General features: G+C 43.9%; 1 protein-coding gene across 2 annotated transcripts in view; it reads right to left on the bottom strand.

Moving 5' to 3' along the window:
• The window catches only part of LOC137465609 (heterogeneous nuclear ribonucleoprotein K), a 230157-nt gene extending 208988 nt beyond the window's left edge, over window positions 1-21169 (bottom strand). For both annotated transcript variants that reach the window (XM_068177689.1, XM_068177684.1), the window contains exon 1: window positions 21157-21169. The gene's annotated coding sequence lies outside the window, so the exon portion shown is untranslated. The remainder of the gene's footprint in view (window positions 1-21156) is intronic.
• Window positions 21170-21813: the final 644 nt, after the last annotated feature.

Here is a 21813-nt window from a genome sequence, read left to right as displayed (position 1 = left end):
GAAAACTCCTGATCCTTTTTTAATTACTCTAGCTAATTTACATATTCATAGAATTTCACAATAGGTTTATGCATATTCATTCTTCTGATTTTGCGTTACACTTACAGCTAGTTACAATTGTACTCAGTTTTTGTTAGAAAGAACAGAGAGAACTCCTGGGTCACTTTGCGCTGTCTGTTTCAAGGTCCGAGGAATCTTTCTTATCTCTTATCTCTTTAGCTTGGAAATTTGCATTCTTTCTCCTTAGCTGGGGCAGTTTTGCTAGTGCTGCAGTTACTAGACTAAACAGCATATTTTACTTATGTTAGCAAGCTTAAAGAGGTACATTTCACTTAAATCCAAATGGAGTTCTACCCTGTTAAATTTTTACTCTGTCTCACTGAGACATCTCCCAGATTTATTCCTGGTTACATACCCTGCTTGAAGCCCCCTGGAATGAGACACTCAAGTTATGTACAATGTCAGTGTGAAAATTGTGGCCAGCTCTGGCGTTGTAGCTCCCCCAGGAGACCAGCGTGTTGCAAAATTTGTTGAGATAAAGAGAGACGTTCAAACACAAATCGAGGGCAAGTACCAATTCTAATGCTTTGTTGTAGAGTTGAATGGGTGCTCCCCAATACTCACAAGCTATTAGAAGCTGAGTGGGAGACTGTAGTAAATCAAAAAACAGGGACCATATTTTGAACGCAGACAACTCCATAAGATGGGGAGGTAATAAGACCCTATTGTGCAAGTGAAATTAAAAAGTGCTGGCTATCTAAGAAACAATAAAGAACCACAATATTAGAAAAGAAGGTGACATAGATAATTTTGTGATAACGAGGTAAGGAGGCAAGACCCGATTAACCACTGTACTTGCCACCAAGATCATATTTACATGCTGTGGGCAGCAATCCCTTTAGGCATGGAAGGTGGGGGTACACGTTATACTGGGCTCCTAACACTCCTTGTAAGTCTTCTCCCCCTTGGGAATCTAGATGATCCATGTGCCCAGTGCTACAGACCACTGTACCATGGAAAACCCCAAGGTTCTTATTTTAGTTTTTGTTAATACTTTCCCCCGCAGCCCTCTGGAGTTACAAGGCTAGCCCAGATCTGAGAGAGCTTTGGGGGAAAATATTACAGGGTTAAGGCAAAAGATTCCAGAAGAGGCTTCTACCCCTGATATTGTCCAAGACATTTATTCCATAGGAGGAAGAGGGAAAGAGGGAAAGAGAGCGGGCAAGAGAGGACAAGAGAGTGAACAATGGAGGAGCAGGGCATTATCTACCCTCCTGTTCAGGAAGGGACAATTGGCTCCCAGCCAATTGGGTCCAGAAAGGAAGGAAGGGTTAAACTAACATGGTTACAGCTTCAGGGGTCTCTGGGGGGAAGGGGGGGGGGGAACCATTCCCCAGAGCAATGCAACAAGTTTTCATACCTCCCTCCGCTACCACTGTTATAATTCATCCAAAGTAGACATCTGCCTACAAAATGGCCAAATGTATGGGGTTACAAAAATTCTGGGGTCAAAACACGATGCCCGCATGGAAAAGTAGTAGCCTAGGCCCAGTTGAACTCCTTAAATGGAATAAAACCAACATGAAAGGAGAAAACCGACCAGAGGGGTGGATATTAAGCTCAGAAATAATAAGAGAGGAGTCCCTCTGACATTTGGGAAAAGAATTCTTGGATAACGTAGGACAAACATTCTGTAAAAGATGCAAAGTTTATAATGGAACTTCCACATGGTGGATTCCTGAAAAACCAACACAATATTGGACCCAAGAGAAGAAAAAGAACTGTAAATATGAAAAAGAGATTAAACTTTTCCTGTGTAGTGACCCTAGAAGAAACCCCTATTATGGGATCCCTGAAATAGTTAAATTCTAGGAAAATGTGATTAACCAAGGAAAAGTGTACTGGAGAGCACCAGACGGCTTATTCTGGATATGTGGGAAGAGGGCTTATCCAAAACTTCCTCCCCTATGGACAGGAAGTTTTACTCTAGGAATCATACAACCAGGATTTTTCCTGCTACCAAATCAAGATGGGGACAATTTGGCAATACCAGTCTATGATGCCTTAAAAAGAGACAAAAGAGAATCAGAGAAATTTGGGGATATCAAAAGTGGGGTAAGGAGGAGTGGCCTCCTGAACGAATAATACAGTTTAGCCACCTGGGCACAGGATGGGATTTGGGGATATCGTACTCCTATATATATGCTAAACCGTATCATAAGACTCCAAGCAGTTGTAGAAATCATAACTAATGAAAAAGCTTGGGCCATGGAATTAATAGACAACCAACAAAGGGAAACCAGAGCTGCAGTATATCAAAATTGGTTAGCATTAGACTATTTGTTTGCAGAAGAAGGAGGGGTTTGCAGAAAGTTTAACACATCTGATTGTTGCCTACAAATTGATGATAATAGGCATGCAGTTTTGGATATAGCCAAAAACATCTGGAAAATAGCCCATGTACCAGTCCAAAATTGGGAATCTATAATGAATAAAGGATGGGGGGAAGACTTTTTTGGAATATCCTGGTGGAAAAAAGTGGGGTTTATAATGCAGTGTAGTGAATTGTGGTGAAAAATCAAGACCCTACAATTCTTATAAAGATTTGTAGGGACGGTATGTTTATTTAGCACTGGATGCATGTGAGGGATCTTTTCCCTTCAAAGGGCATGCGTGCCCCTGAAAACTCCCGATCCTTTTTTATTACTCTAGCTAATTTACACATTCATAGAATTTCACAATAGGTTCATGCATATTCATTCTTCTGATTTCACGTTACACTTACAGCTAGTTACACTTGTACTCAGTTTTTGTTAGAAAGAACAGAGAGAACTGGGTCACTCTGTGCTGTCTGTTTCAAAATTAAAGGAGTCTTTCTTATCTCTTATCTCTTTAGCTTGGAAATTTGCATTCTTTCTCCTTAGCTAGGGCAGTTTTGCTAGTGCTGAAGTTACTAGACTAAACAGCATATTTTACTTATGTTTGCAAACTTAAAGAGGCACATTTCACCTAAATCTAAATAGATTTTTACATTGTTAAATTTTTACTCTGTCTCAGTAGAATAACAAGTTTATTTTTTCTTCCATGTTTAATTCCATGTCTTATCCAATTAATTGCTTATGTAGTTCAAAATATGCAGTTAATAACAATGTCCACCAATCACAAATCAGGTACCTCGAGAGAAATGCAGAAAATTATAGTGTTAAAGAAATCAAAAGATGACAAGAACCTAAAGAAGGCACTTAAGATCTACGAAAGGTATCAGTGTGCTGAGAGCACAAAGGTTCAAAAACTGTAGCGCAAGTCAAATAAAGTAAGAAAAGAAGAGGGGGAAAATTGTGACAAATGATAGTTTAATATTGGCTTTCACATTCATGTACTAACTTTTGCATGTTGTTAATAGTCACAAGTATTTTTGATACGGTGCAATTTATACTTACTTTTTAACAGCTTTTGGGTATAGTATAATCTGTTTGTTTATGTATGCACCATATAGTTCATATAAATAATAGTGTGATAAAAATACTGTATTCTAGACTTTAGCAAAATGTTCAAATAGAGACTATGTAATGTTAAAAATGCTTTTATGTAACTAACTCAGAGAATAGTGTAAAACAGTTATGCTGTTTCTTACATCTGCAGACTGGCCTCTCCAAGAGATAAGATAACAGTGAGAGAAACCAGAGCCCTAGAGAGGATTTATTAACTACTTGTTATCAGAGAGTGTGAAACAACAGGACGGAACTTCAGGAAGAAATAAAATATATGGACCTAATTTACAGAATATTATGCAGACAAGTCAGAGGTTGAAAACAAACAAAAGAGTTCCCGGAACATCAAAAACTCGAAGGAATGTTTGAATAATGTATAAGCTAATGCATATGCATGTAACACCAGCAATGGAAATGTGTGGTGTTATATTTTAGTTAAATGGTATGCTCTGTCTCACCCCTCAAAACTGTATGGTTTATTCCAAGCCTGTGATCCTCCCCTGAAGTATTATGTGTCTGTAATCCCATTGGCCCAATCTGTTCCGCGCCCACTTTGAATCACCCTGTTAAGTGTGCCGGGGGTACGGGGCACTCTCTTTTAGCTGGCTCTCCTGGCTGGTGGTCTATCAGCCCCTCTCTCCCCCGGGGGGTCCCCCCCCCCCAACAAAACCGGCCGCTACAGAAATGTATATAGAGAACATGATTTTAAGCTACCAGTGTGCTTTTTGACCGTTCACCAAAAGCACCCCAGCTCTGGATTAATTATTTGTCCTTCTTTTATCCTTTATTAAACTTTTAAAAATTATAAAGACTGAACTCTTTTTCGCAGAGAAACGCAGAATGGCTAGGTGACAGCCCTCTCTTCCCCAAGACGGCGTCTGCCATGGGAAATCTTGTGTAGGGAGACAAAGGGAAGATGGCATCAGACGCCTTTCCCGCTTATCTCTCCGGCAGCAGCTCTGTCACGAAGGGCGGCTGGTATTCTCTGGATCAAGTCTTGTGGAGGATCTTTGCCTTCCTCACAGCAGAAGGTGGCAGGGCAGTTGGCTGGAGCGTTTTGGACTCCATGCTTTTACGCTTCATCCTGACACTGGTAGCAGGCTGGAGCGACTTGGACTGGAGTGAGGCTGCTCTGTTACTCAATGCCTTCTCTCCTCAGCCGGGCGCTGCTGGCAAGCTGAGGCCATCCCAAACCAGAGCAGGGCTGCTCTGTTTCTTTCTAGTGTGGTGCCACTGTGACTGCAGGCAGGCACTTGCAGAATTCACCTTGAGGCAGTCTAAGATATAAAAGAGGAACAAAAGTGTAAAAAACAAGTTTCACTATTTAAGATTTTTTATAAAAGTTTAATATGGGATAAATGGGACAATATCCAGTGCTGGGGTGCTTTGGCAATTTGTCAAAGGCACACTGTGTTATAAATGACAAATATAGTTATTGGCTTTCAGATTTATGTATTAGCTTATGTTTTACAAATCATTATTGATCACAAAGATCCTGATATAGTACAATTTGCTATTCCTTTTAACTGCTTTTTAGTATAGTATAATCTATCAGTTTATATATGCATTGTATAGCTTATGTTAATAGTAAATGAATAAATATATTATATCTTAGGCCGTAGCATAATATTAAAATACAGACTGTGATGTTAAAATGCCTTTTTCATGTAACTAACTCAGATAATGGTGTAAAATAATTAGGTGATTTCCCACATTTGGGGACCATCTTATCTGAAAGACAAGATAATGGAAACAGAAACCAGAGCACCGTAAATAGAAGAATTTATTGACCTTCATTATCAGGGAGTGAAAATACAATGAGATGAAACCAGAAGAAGAAATAAAATATATTCGTTTTTGTGAAAAATGCATATTATATGATTGGGTCTTCGCAAATGTTAAAATGACTACTATGTGTTATGTTGGAAAGTTATGGTGTATTAATCTCTTTTAAGTAGTGTGGTAAATATAGTTTTTAGGCTAAAGCATAATAATAAAAACGAAACTATGTGATGTAAGATACTTTTTGTAACGAGTGCAAGGAAGGGAAAAGATAACCAAGAAATTCTTCACATTATCCTATCTGGATAGAGATAAGAGCAACAGACACCAAGATCCCAAGAGAAGAATTATTGTCTCCTTATTGGGAAAGCTCAGACTACGAGGAACCAAGAAGGTTGATTTACAAGATGGGGGGGAAGCTAAAATTAAGCAGAAACACTCTGGTTTGAAAGGAATGTTTGAATCATGTATGAGTATATGAATATGCAATAGGCTATTGCTTTCAAGGGGTAATCCTTTGTTAGCAAGGTGTGCTTTTTGGCAGAGAGCCAGGCAACCGGATGTCTGTAATTTTTTGCTTTTTATTGTCTCTTATTTACATAATTTTTATTACTATTTTCATTACTATTAAACTTCTAAAATTCTAACAAAAGTGAATGGCATTTTTCACAGGTTTTATCTACAAAATGGCATGAAGACAAGTCAAAGGTTAAAACCAACCAAAAGAACATCTAAACTCAAAGGAATGTTTGAATATGTATAAACTCTTAGGAATATGCATGTACCCCGTTTAATGTAACAGTATATAAAGAACATGGTTTTAAGTTAACAGTGTGCTTTTGGCAAATAGCCAAGCACTCCAGCGCTGGATTTTATCCTTTAATAAACTTTTATAAAAATTTCAAATAGTGAGACATGTTTCACACACTTAGCTTAAAACAATTTGCTTATATACTTTTCATTGCAGTGGTTAAATGCATATTAATGAGGTTTATGCATATTCAAAATGTCTTGTGGGTTTACATGTCTTGGGAACTCTTTTGCTTGGTTTTAACCTTTGACTTGTCTGCATGCCATCCTGTAGATTAAATTAATATATTTTATTTCTTCTTGAGTCTCCATTCTGTTTTTTTGACACTTCTTAATAACTAGAGAGTCACTAGTAAATTATTATCTGGATGTTCTGGTTTTTGTCACTGTTATCTAATCATTCAAATAAGATAGTCCACAAATGTGAGAAGCAACATAGTTATTTCACACCATTTTTTGAGTTAGTTACACAAATAAAAGCATTTTAAGATCATATAGTTTCTATTTTAATATTGTGCTAAGGCATAATATATATATTTATCACACTACTTACTTATATACGATATACTGTGCGTGTATAAGATGACAGATTATACTATACCAAAAAGCAGTTAAAGGGAATTACAAATTGTACTATATCAGAATCTTTGTGATCAATAATAACTTGTGAAAGCCAGTAACTATAATTGTCATTAATAACAAAAGAGAAGGGAAAAAAAAACCAAAGCAGGGTCTCTGTCTTGGGTGAAGACCAGGAGACAAAAGGAGGTTCAGCTCCAGTGCTCTGACCTTTAAAAGAGACTGCAGTAACTTCTTACTGCCCTGACATTCCAGTTCTGGTGATGCCACTCGGCCTTAAAGAGACAGTAACAACTTTTGGGTACAGGTAAATATGAATACAACAACATTTTGGGTTACCCACTGAAATGAACAGAGCTAATGCCTTTATTAATGTTCAGCTCTTTATTAAAAAGATCAGCCGGGCAGGGTTCCCAAACGGAGCTCGTGAGGCGGCGTGGAGTGCACAGTCTGTTGCTGAAGTCCAGAAAAACAGTTGTCCCCGCTCCTTCCCTGGTGGCAGCCCCAGGGGGCTCTGTCTTTTCCATCTCCATCTTGCACACCCTATTCTAATCTAGTCTCTTTTAGGCGATGATGACAGACAAAAGTCAATCAGGGGTTGTGTTTCCCTCTTCCTCGGCTACGGCATTTGTCTATCCCCCTCTACTGTGTTTAGTTCTTTATTTAGGGGTGTCTTTATCCCCAAAAAAAATACTCCCATGATCCCAGGGGTTTTCTTATTTGCATGTTAGTCCCAGAATTTCAGTGTGGTGGGGGGAGGCAGGTTATCTCCAGGTAGTTTAGAGAAAACAAACACAGCAATTAGCTAATTAACATTTTAATATTGGTACTCAGCTAGAGCCAGAAGCCATTCCAGTGTTGCCATGGGAACTAGGAAGGCCCTGCCCGCCTCTCTGGGGAACACCTGGAAACTTTGTTCATTACACCCACGACAGTGATGAATCAGCTCATGGATAGGAGACAGGGAGTATCAATTTGTGTAATATTCCTGCTGGTGAATAGTCATGGTAGTGTTATAAATGAATGCTCCAATTTATTAATTAAAGAAAATGTATTAATTGGTCCAAATATAAATTTAAAAAATAACGACGAAAAGCCACTATCAAAAAAAAAGAGTCAGTGCTGAGCCCGGGATCGGCACTGGGTGAGACACAGGTTTGACCACTACAGCATAGGGTCCCCTATGTTCACACCAACCGTCTTGCTCAAGCAGTTTTTACACAGTTTATCTTGCTCAAGGCAGGGATTTCTGCGATCAGGCTTTTCTTTCTATTCAAAGTCCTACATATTCATAAAGTCTCTTTTATCTGCGCTGAGTTGAACAAAACTGTGTCTGGGAAGCAATGTATGCTAATCAGAGGGTTATCGGAACTCGACATTGAGATGCGTTGAGATGCATCTTCTTGATGGCTCTGGCTATCTCAATCTGAGATATTTATCAAGTATTCATCGCCTGGGTGTTCCTCAGATTACCTTGGAGAAGCACCCATCTCCGAGCCGGCCACGTCCATTTGATTGCAAATTAGGTCCTTTTCTCTGTGCTGCCAGCTGCGGTTTCAAAATACTGTGAAGCAACCTTCACGTCCCCGGCTTGGGTGCTTAAAAAAACTTACTGGGATATTTTTTACCAATAAAACATATTTCATACATCTATTTCTCACAAGTACGAATTATCTAAAATACACATAACAGTAGCAGTAGGCACCTGCTGTTCCTTAACCTGCAACAACCCCATGACAGAAGGATCCTCTAAGAGACCAGGCAAACTAGACAGCTGTTTAATCTTTTCTGTACTCAAGGCAACTATACTGAAAGCCCATCGGTACTCTTTTGGGTCTTTCAAGTACCCTCTCCAGAGGTAGCCTATGCCAAGAGTACATGGAGCCTGTCTCAGTGAGGTGCTTTTGCCACTCACTCCCAGTTAGGCTTACCCTACCCCCCAGCTCAGACAGCTGTTGGGATCCCCTGTCACTCCAGAAATACACATGGATTCTATGCCTTTGTAGTCCAATGGTATTAGAGTACACTCTGCACCAGTGTCTAGCAGAGCTTTATGCTCCTATGGGGCTGATGTGCTTAATTGTCCTGGTTTCAGCTTATACAGACTTTGTTTTCTTCTTAGTAGTTTGTGCAGTGCTATGTTTTGGATTCAGTATGATGCTAATGTTGAAAACACATTGATGTTTTAGTTGTTCCTAAGTAGTGCGTATTCTAAATCAAGGAATTTTTATTTTCCCATGCTCTGCCAGTGAACAGGTTCACAAGAAGCTGGGTAGGAGTGAAATGAACAGGGCTTATGCCTTTATTAATGTTCAGCTCTTTATTAAAAAGATCAGCTGGGCAGAGGTCCCGAACAGAGCTCGCCCCCATTGTTGTAGCTCTTCCAGGTGGCCAAAAGGTGCAGGGTCTGTCACTGAAGTCCAGAGCAGCAGCAGTCCCTTCTTTTTCCCTGTGGCACAACCAGTGGCCAAAGGATGAGGAGGCGTGGAGTGCACAGTCTGTTGCTGAAGTCCAGAAAAACAACTGTCCCTGCTCCTTCCCTGGTGGCAGCCCCAGGGCTGGCTCCCTGTCTCTTCCATCTCCACTTGCCCCAGCCCACCCTAGTCTAGTCTCTTAGGTTATGGTGACAGACAAAAGTTGATCACAGGTTGTGTTTCCCTCTTCCTCGGCTACGGCATTTGTCTATCCCACTCTATTGTGTTTAGTTCTTTATTTAGGGGTGTCTTTACCCCCAAAAAATACTCCCATGATCCCGGGGGGTTTTCTTATTTGCATGTTAGTCCCAGAATGTCAGTGTGGTGGGGGGGGGGAAGGCAGGTTATCTCCAGGTAGTTTAGAGAAAACAAACAGAGCAATTAACTAATAAACATTTCAATATCAGTAGCCAGCAGTCATTCCAGTGTTGCCATGGGAACTAGGAAGGCCCTGCCGGCCTTTCTGGGGAACACCTGGAAACTTTGTTCATAACAGGAGCATAGCAGTGTTAGCGTCAGGATCCACACACAATCAAAATTGACTGTATATGAAAGTGTTTTATTGAAGAGCGCGGAAGCCCGGGGGTGAGACCCCAGATCTGGGCTTCAACGATACACCCGAATTGGTAGCTTATAACCCCTTCTACTCCCCCCGCACACACACTAATTATTAAACTTATATTGTTCCATTCTAGTTCCCATTCCCACACAGGTGCAGTTTCGCTTGATCTACTGAAGACTATGCTTGATTTGGTGAAGACCATGCTTGATTTGGTTAGGACAATCACTGTTACAGGGCTATCATTCACTCCCAAGGCCTGGCTGTCCTGCAGGTCCAGGCCTGTTCCTTCTACCTGCCTGCTCTAGCCACCACCAACCCCCCCGATACAGTTTAGAAATCATTCCTATGATTTCAATTCTAAGCTACTAAATTTAACCTTTACTCTATCATTTCCCCCCTTTGAAAGAATTTTTTCACTATAATATGAGTAAAATGCTTTCACTAGATTCAGGCAATTCGGCTTCCGACAGTCTATTCACTTTCTGACTTTATACTTGATCTTCTTCGAGTCCATGGTTGTCGTAGCCATTATGGGTGCTGTCACGAACCGGGGGACCGGAAGGTGATGGGCGTGGATCTTTGTCTTGTGTCAGTGCCTTTATTATCTTCCAGTTCCAAGACATCTTCTTCTGTATTTCTCTCTTCAGGATGCTGTAAATCAACCAAACTACTGATGTGGCCCACACCATTTCTCTTTCAGTGGTTCCTCGTTCCAGGTCTTGATGTACACATCATCTCCTGGATTAATGTCGTGAACTGGATTCTCGAGAGTCAGGGGCCTATTTCACACGAGAGCGCTCCGGAATCGTGCTAGAGTTTTCGCAAGAGATAAAACATATTTATACACTTCTTGTTTTCCAGTAATATGTACATTTGGGTTGGGATCAGGAGATTCGTATGGTTTCCCATACAATATCTCATACGGGCTGACTGACATCCCACTCCGGGGCTTTGTTCGCACCCTTAACAGTGCTATGGGTAAAGCCTGTGGTCACTGCAGCTTGGCTTCCTGGCATATTTTACTAATTTGCCTTTTCAAGGTTTGATTCATCCTTTCTACCTGACCACTAGACTGGGGTCTCCATGGTGTGTGGAGGTCCCAGGTTATTCCCAGTAACTTACTGACTTCCTTTACCACCGTGGCTACAAAATGTGGACCCCTATCTGATGAAATCCCTATAGGCACCCCAAATCTGGGGATGATTTCTTGTAATAGCCATTTAACTGTTTCCTTGGCTTGATTTGAGCGACAGGGAAGGGCTTCTGGCCATCCTGAAAATGCGTCAACCCTTACTAACAGATATTTGTATCCCCGAGTTCTTGGTAATTCTACAAAATCCACCTGCCAATAATCTCCTGGTTCTGTCCCTACCCGGATTCTTCCTAACTGAGTTTGCTGTCTAGCTCCGGGGTTGTTTCTCAAGCAAATCTCACATTTTGTCATCACAGACATAGCCATGGTTAACATCCGTACTGAGACTAGATATTGTTTTAGCAATTTAACCAATGCCTCTGCACCCCAATGACATTCATTTTGTTTAACTTGTAGGATTTCTCTCATTATTACAGGAGGCACCACTATTTGCCCTCGTGCAGTTACATACCACCCTTCTGAATTCTTTTGTGCATTCAGTGAACATCCCAATTTGTCATCCTCTGTTGAATATTTGGGTTTCGGAGGCAAATTGAATTGGGACACATGGTGCTTTAAAGGTATCAATGCCAGTGCTGTTTGTACTCCTCGAGCAGCTTGTCGGGCTGCCCAGTCTGCCTTCCGATTTCCCTCATAGATTTTGGAGGTTCCTGATTGGTGTTCTTTACAGTGCATAATTGCTGCTTGTTCAGGTCCTTGCACTGCTTTTATTAATTGCAGGACTGCATCTTGGTGTTTAATGTGTGTACCTTGAGAAGACAGTAGTCCTCTTTCTTTCCACAGTGCCCCATGTACATGCACTACTCCAAAGGCATATTTCAAGTCAGTCCATATATTTACCTTTTTCTCTTCACTCAGTTCTAATGCTCTGATCAGGGCAACCAGTTCTGCTCGTTGAGCAGATGTGTTTGCTGGTAAGGCTTTTGCTTCTACTACTGCATCTATTGTTGTTACCACATATCCGGCGTATCTGGTCCCGTTCTCCATGAAACTGCTTCCGTCTGTAAACAATTCCCAGTCTGGCTCTTCTAGTGGGACGTCTTTCAGATCTGCTCTGGCTGAATAAGTGTGCTCTATTACTTCTACACAGTCGTGCTCCAGTGGGCTTTCTTCGACTGTTGTTCCTAGAAACAAAGCTGGATTCAAAAGGTTAGTTGTTTTTAATGTTACATCATCTTGTTCTATTAGGATTACCTGGAATTTCATCATTCGACTTGGGGATAGCCAGTGGCCCCCCTTTTGTTCTAGGACAGTGGTTACCATATGTGGCACATAGACATCCATGTGTCTGCCCATCGCGAGTTTCCTGGCTTCCTGTATCAGCATCACAGTGGCTGCGACTGCACGCAGGCATGAAGGCCACCCGGCACTGACGTTGTCAAGTTGTTTGGAAAAGTAACCTACCGGCCTTTTCCAGTTTCCCAGACGTTGGGTCAGCACTCCCAGTGCTAGGTGTTGCCTCTCATGGACAAACAGCTGAAAATCTTTGGACAGGTCAGGCAGTCCCAGCGCAGGGGCAGTTGTCAATGCTTTCTTTAGTTTGAGGAAGGTCTCCTTCTCTTTTTTGCCCCAGCTGAACAGCTGTGTCTTCTGGGCCTCATACAGGGGTTTTGCAATAAGTCCATAGTCCATGATCCACAGGCAGCACCATCCTGTCATCCCAAGGAAGATTCGCAGCTCATGTGGATTTTGGGGTTCTGGAATAGCACAGATAGCTTGAATATGGTTAGTACCCAGTTTTCTTTGCCGTTGTGAGATTTCACATCCCAGGTAAATCACTGTCTGCTGGGCAATTTGTGCCTTTTCTTTGGATACTTTATATCCTCCCATTCCCAGGTGATTTAAGATTTCAATTGTTACCTTTATACAGGTGTCCTTCTCCTCTATAGCTAGCAGTATATCATCAACATACTGTAGCAGCAGGTACTGTTCTCGTGGTACTTGCCTGTTCTTGGTCCAAATCTCCAGCTCCTTTGCTAGTTTACTCCCAAATAGGGTGAGGCTGTTCTTGAACCCCATCGGTAGCCGGGACCAGGTGAGTTGGGTCTTCTTTCCGTTTTCGGGATGTTCCCACTCAAAGGCAAATAGTTTCCTACTTTCTTTGTCAAGGGGTATGCAGAAAAAGGCATCCTTTAAATCAATCACAGTAAACCATTTATATATCTCTTTTACGGATGCTAACAATGTATAAGGATTAGCAACCACTGGGTGAATACCTTTGGTTATTTCATTTATTGCCCTCAAGTCCTGCACTAGCCTGTAATCCCCATTTGGTTTCTTTACTGGGAATATGGGTGTATTGTATTCTGATTCACATTCTTCTAGAACTTGGTATTTCAAAAATTTATCTATAATCTTTACTATTGCTTGGCGTGCTTCAGGTTTTATGTGATATTGCTTAATTCGCACAGCCTTTGCTCCTTCTTTTATTTCCACATGTACTGGTTGTGCTAGCTTTGACCTCCCCGGAATATCTGTCTCCCAGACTGAAGGAATTACTGCATCCTCTACCTCTTTAGGAACACTAGAAACCGGTTTCTCCTTAAGCATTAAAATTTTCCCAGTATTTGATTCAGGTATCCGCATAACTAATTCCCCGTTTTCAAAGGCAATTACCGCATCAAGCTTTGCTAATAAATCTCATCCTAAAAGTGGCATTGGGCAATCAGGCATATACAGAAATTCATGTGTTAAGACTTTGTTCCCAAATGCTAGATCAAGGGGTTGCATGAATGGCCGACTTTCCTCCTTCCCGGTGACTCCGACAACTGTCACAACTTTATCTCCAATTGGCCCTTCTAAATCATTTAATACAGAGTACGTAGCCCCTGTGTCTACTAAAAATTTAACATCTTTTTCCCCAAGTTGAATTACCACTACCGGCTCTTCATTTGCTTTTGTTCCCTGAGCCATCATCAATCTTTTTACCTCACTGTCTTGACTGGGTTGGTTGCTCTGGTAAAACCGGTTCGGACACTCATTCTTCCAGTGGCCCTCTTGTTTACAATAGGCACATTGGTTTAACCCTAACCTAGAAACCCCCCCCACGTCCTCTGCTACCCCTACCTAAACCACGAGCACCCCTGCCACGGCCCCTAATATTTGGATTCCCTTTTCCTTGTATTACTGCCAAGAGATTTTGCTGCTGTTGCTTACTCGCTTCCAGTTCCCTGTTATTATAAACCTTCCAAGCAACATCCAATAACTTATCTAAATTTCTTAATTCTTCTCCCTCTAGCTTCTGTAACTTTCTCCTTATGTCTTCCTGTGACTGGCCAAGGAAAATAAAGGCAAGCTGAATTTTTGCTGGTTCTGTGTCTACTTGGAGATCTGTATATTTTCTCGCTGCTTCTTTAAGCCTTTCTAAAAATGCCATGGAGGACTCCTGCTTTTCTTGTCTTACCTGATATAACTTAGGCCAATTTATACTTTTAGGCATTGCCTTCTGAACACCTATAACAATCTACTCCTGGTACTGTTTTAGCCTTAGCATATCTATCCCGGATGGGTCGTTAGGGTCTCACCCAGGGTCCTCAGTGGGGAAATGGTTATCCAAGAGCCCTGTCACTAAACCATTCTGTATGTCTTCCCTAACCCTTTCTCTCGCTGCTCGGAGTACCATATCCTTTTTTGTATCATCTAACAAAGTATCTAAAATCACTTGGATATCTCCCCAATCTGGATTCTGAGTTTTCATTATCATTTTAACCACACGTGCTACTTTATCTGGATTTTCTCTGTATGACCCAGCTGACTGTTTCCATATGACTAGATCAGCAGGTGAAAAGGGCACTTTTAGAAAGACCGGTCCCTCAGCTCCCACCCCTTGCCTCAGCGGAGCAATTACTGTTCTTTTTGCTTGCTTTGATGTATCCTTTCCTGTCTTGGGCCACGCTGGGGCTAACCTCCCTCGTGTACGGAGGGCTACTGGGGTATCTAACCTATCTTCCTCACTGTCACTACTTTCTGCTCTGTCTGTTCTCTCTACCCACCCCGCCCGTCTTCCTCTCTCAGCCAAACCCTGATTGCTACCCTGGGGGAAAGCAGCAGCTGAATTTGGCAAGGGAGGGTACGGGGGAGCAGAGGGGACAGGAGCCGGCGAAGGAGGTGTGGGTGGAAGAGGAGCATACCCCTGAGCAGGGGTCGATGGAGGGATAAACCATTGCGCAGGTGTTGGAGTAGGGGGGGATACCTTTGAGCAGAAGAAGGGGGATTTCCCTGGGCAGACACAGAAAGCGGGGGGGCATGTCGAGCAGGCACAGGAGGGGGATTGGTTCGAGCAGGCAAAGCAGGCGTAAGCGAGGGAGAGGTGAGAGAATCTGGTGGGGTGAGATCTGGCGGAATGGAATTTGAATACTGGGATGACCCCGGTGGAGCAGTGGGTCCCACTAATAAATCAGTTTCCAAAGCATCTCCCACCTTCCCAACTCATTCTGCCAAATGTTCCATATACACTGTTTCTCTTTTACACAAGCCTCACACTTATCATTTACAAATGCCTTAATTACCATCAGACCACACTCAGTCTGCCATTCTGGCTTATCTCGCAAATAGAAAAACAAGTCAACATATAGGACCTCATCCAACTTCCCCTCTCGCTTACAAAACAACATCAACTGTAAAATGGTATTATATTGCAAAGATCCATTTTGCGGCCACTGTTCCCCACCTTCCAGATCATATTTTGTCCATGACGTGTTACAATAATCAATCAATTTACCCTTGTGTAGTTCTTGCCCAAAATTACCTTTTTTCCAATGTGCTAATAAGCACCCCAAAGGAGAATTGCTCGGTATGGGGGCATTGCCACCCAAAACCCCTTTAAGCTTCTCCATGTTACAGCTACAAAAGACTACAAATTGCCGCTCCTGCAGCGCTTTCACTCTGACTAACGGATGGCGCCTAGGCAATACCAGGAATTCCTTTAGCCCAACCGAGCACGGCTTTCGCCGTGTCTGACCGGCAGGCACCAGACCAAAGAGAAAACACCTTACCTTTTCCCAGGGGATGTTGTGAGATGGCGGAGACGGTTGCGGCCGATGGGCTCCCCAAGAATCCCTCGGTGCCGGCTGGAGCGTGATCAAATCGCGCCTCCTCAGCCGCACTCACAGTGTCCCATCTGGGTCGCCAAAATGTTAGCGTCAGGATCCACACACAATCAGAATTGATTGTATATGATGGTGTTTTTTTGAAGCGCACGGAAGCCCAGGGGTGAGACCCCAGATCTGGGCTTCAACAATACACCCGAATCGGTAGCTTATAACCCCTTCTACTCCCCCCCCCCCCCATTAATTATTAAACTTATATTGTTCCATTCTAGTTCCCATTCCCACACAGGTGCAGTTTCGCTTGATCTACTGAAGACTATGCTTGATTTGGTGAAGACCATGCTTGATTTGGTTAGGACAATCACTGTTACAGGGCTATCATTCACTCCCAAGGCCTAGCTGTCCTGCAGGTCCAGGCCTGTTCCTTCTACCTGCCTGCTCTAGCCACCACCAACCCCCCCGATACAGTTTAGAAATCATTCCTATGATTTCAATTCTAAGCTACTAAATTTAACCCTTACTCTATCACTCATAGGGACACGCCTCTCCTGACTCTGTGCCGATGCCCACAACCCGAGCGCACAGCTTCCGCCCCATTTGAGTCCTTGCCGCGTCTACAACATGCGAGGTGCCCTCCCCTGCCCCGGCTTCCGGGTTTCACTTCACCGTCGTGCGCATGCGCGTTGCCACAGCCGCGAGACAAGCACTTGCCGCGGGTGTCTGCTCTGTCTCGGTCAGCTGCCTGGCCAGCGCCGCTGCTGCGATCTGGAAGCTCTCCCCCTGTGCCTGTTGGGCGGCCGCCTCTGCGGCTGCACGGGCTCTCGCCATGGCGCGTGTTATAGCGCCCTTGGGAGGTAAAACCGCCGCGCTCGTGCCCCCGTCCCCTTCTCGGTTCCCTTTGCCCTCACGGCCCCCCCCGCTCCCGCCGGCGCCACGGGCTGCTGTAAGCTGCCCGCCGCTGCTGCTGCGAGAGATGGCTCCCCCTCCTCCCTGGGCTCCACGCTCCCGTCTGCACCCTCCTCCACCAGTATCGCTTCAGCCTCCCCCACTGTACGAGCGATTCCTGGCTGATATATGGTCGACTGAGGGACTTCTGCATTGGAGGACCCTAGAGATTCTGGGGGCTCAGGGGAATCTGAGGAACTGTGGGAACCTGGGGACTCGGGGTGTGATGGTAAATTCTTCCCCTTGTTTTTCCACGGGAGGCAGTCCTGCTTCCCCTGGATCTGTGGTGAAGAGAGCTGCTCCACGCTGCTGGCTGGGCAGTTGTGCCCCTGGCGCTCCTCCAGTAGCTTGAGCTGTCTGTTGTAAAATGACAGACCCCTTGCCACGTTGCGAAACTGATTCTAGCATTATTCTTGCTGATGGTAAAAGCTTCGTGACAATCTTATTTCTTTTGCTGGCCAAATTATATAAATGTCTGTTGATGTATTCCCAGAAAGTTTGTTCAAACAAGAGGTTCGTCTCTGTGTGCGGATAATTACACCGCACCCACAACAGCAGTGCTTTCAGGTCTTTTGGAACCATCTCCACAGGATGTGTGGATACCACCCGCTGAAGGGCTGAAAAAATTTGGACCTGTTCCTGAGAGTATGCCCCCCCCATGTTCTCAATTCAAACTGTTCTCACCAAAAGCGGAGTCAGCACGAGGTCGGTCCAGAGATGTTCCAGGTCACATCCAGCAGATCACAGGCGAGAAATTCCAGGCGCGCGCTTCTGGTTTTTCTCCTCTCCGGGCTGCTCCCGAGATGATTTCCCTTGGTGAAGGTCAGGGTGTTTTATCTTGAGCTCTCCTCTCCCTCTCTCTTTGGAGCCTTTTTCCCAGGTGGAGGTTGGAGGTCGGCTAGTAAATTGGCTTCTTGTCACAGCCCTCCAGGGATACCAGTTGCGGTGTCTGTTGTTGTTGTCGGGCCTCACTCCCTGATTGGGGAGGCCCAGAAAGGTGGAAAAGTCTCTCCTCCAGCCCAAGCTTCCAAAGAAAGACTCAGTAGTCTTCAGTCATCCGGTCTCAAGGTAGTTTATTATATGTTATCGAAAAGATCTCTCCCTGAGCCTGCTGCGGTCCATTCAGCAGTCAGGCAAAGGCGCAATCCAACACCCAGGGGGCTGGTGCCTTCTTTTATATCATACATTGTTTATTAGATGTTTACAGTTTTCCCCAATGCCTATCACCTATATTGAATAGTGACTTTCTACTCTAAACCAATCTGTGAATGCCAACATCACCAAGAACATGGAGGTTAGGAAGAAGAAAGAAGGAGGACAGGGCACACCCAAGTCCCTCCATCTTAGAACCTCTGACCCCGATGTACAAAACTCAGACCCCTCTGTACAAGGCCTAAAACCCCCCTGTACAGAACTCAAAAATTCTTCCTTTCACTTTGTGACTACTTCTACTATAATATCTAAACTTTTGTGATTTCTTGTTCTTCCTGCAAGGTTGGTAAATTGTTCCATGGATCAGGTTCAAAGCCACAGGGATCTGTGACTGCATTCCAGGGTCTCAAATGCTTTTGGCCTGGGCCTGGAACATCCAAGAGTGTCCAAGGGACATTTTGGGTTCCGACAGAAAACTAATTACTGTCTATCATGATACAAAGGAGATAAGCAGAGTTCTGCAAAGAATAAAACAAGATGTAGCTCATCACTGGTGGGATGCAATCTTTGGATGACTGCCAACTGCAACTGGGATTTTTAATACATCGTGTTACCCCATTGTAGTTTTACTGATATTAGTTGGGGTAAGTTGAGGGTTATCTTTTATAGTACTTATTTGGAATTGGAGAATACTGCAGTGAGTGGCGGTGTTAACCTCCTTGTCAAATGTACATGGTAAAGCATTGAGGGACACTTATTGTAGGGATTTGCATTAAGTAAAAGAATTTGCTCATTTTATAGAAAGGGGGGGGAATGAGACATGGAGTTAGAAATTAACTTGGGGTAAAAATCAGTTTCGGATTTAGACAAAGTGTGCTGTTTTGAACTGCTTAGGCTGTAACTTGCTCACATAAATGAATTGTGTTATTTTAACTTGTTTCGTCTGTTAACGTGCTGTGCTCACAAAAGCCTGTGCTTGTAAACGCCTGTAGCTCACAAAACTCTCCCAAACAAGGTGAAAAGAATGTGAACTTCCAAGCTGGAGGGAGATAGGAGGGGGCCCTTGGACCTTGAAACAAGAAGCAAACCAAAACTGAACCGTGAAGGTGGATGGACAACCAGAGAGCACTCTGTGAAAGAACTGATAAGGACTAATTGTAATGTGAAGCGAGGCTAGTAAATTAATATGCATGGACCTATTGTGAAACTTAATGCATGTGCAACAGGTTAGGGGACAGAGGGGGATCTGGACTCTCAGAGAGTGTGCATGTTCTTTGAGGAGTGATCCTGCATGTGTCCAGTGGTGAATAAAGATACATACCTACTTCACAACTTTTACAAGTAGTGAAGTTTTTTCTTCCACAAATCACCCCCTTCCCTCCTAATTGCTTTCAGGCAAAGATATGGGAAAAGGAATAACAGTTCTTTACTTATATATATATATGTGTGTGTGTGTGTGTGTGTGTGTGTACATATATATAGCAAGGCAAACAGCAACAACAGCAGCAACAAGAAAAAAACAGAAACCAAATAGTAGCCTTCTCTCAGCTGTCACATACTTTCCCCTTTGGTGTAGTTCTGGTCACAGCTGGCAGGGGCTCTGTTGGCTCTCTGCTGGGCAGGGCAGGTGCGATGATTCCCCTATGGCTGCAGGGGGCACTGTGGCACAAGCTCAGACGACCTTCCACGTGGTCTAGGGCAGGTACGTCAGTGGAAGGGGTAGAAAAGGGGCTTCCTTTGGAAACTCACCAGAAGCAGCTCGTCTCAGTGCCACTTGGGAAACTGAATGGACTGCAGCAGGAAACCTCAGAAGCAGCAAACTGGAATGGCAGGGGCGGACCCATCTGGGATGACAAAACAAAGTGTTGCAAAGACTCCAGGCCATTCCAGAAGCTGTGGGATGGCCAGGTGTTGGGTTAAAATGTAACAAGAAGCCCTGAAGCAGTGGCAGAGAGCAGCGGGGCTGGGTGGGGAATTGCTCCCTGCATAGTTCCCTGGCGATGTCTGGTCCTGAGGTTGGGCTGTGCAGAAGGGAGGTCCCCAGGGGGGGAGGGCGGGCTCCCAGGTCCCAGCGCAGCACACTGTGGCTCTGGGCTCCCAAGCAGCAGAGGAACAGAGAAGCAAGCCAGGAAACCCAGTCACAGTGCCAAAGGAAAAGAAAAAAAAAGGGGCAAAAGCCAAATGGCAACAAGTATCTCTTGTCAGAGAAGGGTTGTGCTGCTTGGCCAAGGAGAAGAATCACCCACCCAGAAGCTAGCAACTGTCCCTCCCCCCAACTCTAGCAGGAAATCCCAGGCTGGGTCTCACCCATTGCAATACTTCCGGAGCCAGGAGGCAGGGGGAGGTGGGGGGCAGTGACCACACTGGACATAAAGCAAGAAACAAAACCAAAAATGAATATGGGATAAAGAAAAAAATAAATCCCCAAGACATTCCACCCCTTATCCCACACTATTTGATTAATCCCCAAATTAATATAATTTCAACTGCAACCACATACCTATATAAATACATGCAGTACCCTAATTATATACATATATACATCTCGATCTAGATACAGGCACAGTGTGAGGGATAGTTTACCCCAAAACAAGGTCCTCTTGAGGTATGCATTGTGTCTTTCCATCTGTCTGCATCACCCACCAGATGCAACCTGGTCCCTGAGCAAAGACAACCCCACTGGATGGGTGTGTCTTTGCTCGAGGCAGAATTGATCCAAACCGTTTCTTCCAGCAAATCTTTCACTGGAACCTTATTCCCATCTGTTGTTCGCAAGGGTTCAGATTGGGCAGGGACTGCTCGGTTAGTGGAGCCTCGGGTGTTAACTAACCATGTGGCCTTTGCTAAATGCAGCTCCCAATTTTTGAAAGTCCCCCTGCCCAGTGCCTTCAAGATGATTTTAAGCAGGCCGTTGCACCATTCAGCTTTAACAGCAGCTGGTGAATGATAAGGAATACGGTACAGCCATTCAATACCATGTTGTCTGGCCCAGGTTTTTATAAGTTTGTTCTTGAAATAGACAGTAGCATGAGGCACAGGGTAAGTCTCTATCCATCCAGTGGTGGCTTCTACCATTGTGAGCACGTAACTCTTGCTTTGGTGGGTTTGAGGCAGTGTGATGTAATCAATCTGCCAGGCCTCCCCATACTTATATTTGGACCACCACCCACCACACCACAGGGGCTTTACCTGCCTGGCCTGCTTAATTGCAGCGCATATCTCACAATCATGGATAACCTGGGAAATACCGTCCATGGTTAAATCCATCACCTGGTCTCATGCCCACTTATAGGTGGCATCTCTGCCCTGATGACCTGAGGCATCATGGGACCCATCAAGCTAGGAACAACTCCCCCTTGTGTTCCCAATCCAAGTCTATCTGTGATTGTAGCAACTGAAGCACAGACTCCATTATGGTGCAACAAAATCACTTTATTAAGCACGTGTGAGCCTTTTATATGTTTTACTGTTTACAGTTAGGATCAGACTAAGCAGTCAAGCAGGATACTAAAATCACTAACCAGCATGCAAACAAATAGCAGACCAGGATGTTTCTTGCTCTTATTGCAAACATTTTCAAGCATTCCATGCAGCCTGTGGTCGAGCTGCTAATTAAAGCTTTCTCAGAAAGGTATTTATGGCTGGCCATGATCCTTTGGTATGAGCTTTCTCATGCAGATGTTTAAGTGGAACAGCAGTCACATCTGCATCTCCCCTTTGTTTAAGGAGGAATTGATCCCGAAAGCAGCCATTACATTTGCTTCTGCCTTTTTGCTGTCTCACAACTGTCTGCAGAGGCAAAGAAATCCTGTAATAA

This window comes from Anomalospiza imberbis, assembly GCF_031753505.1.
Source record: "Anomalospiza imberbis isolate Cuckoo-Finch-1a 21T00152 chromosome W unlocalized genomic scaffold, ASM3175350v1 scaffold_31, whole genome shotgun sequence".
NCBI lineage: Eukaryota > Metazoa > Chordata > Aves > Passeriformes > Viduidae > Anomalospiza > Anomalospiza imberbis.
This window is presented reverse-complemented; position numbering and strand designations above follow the sequence as displayed.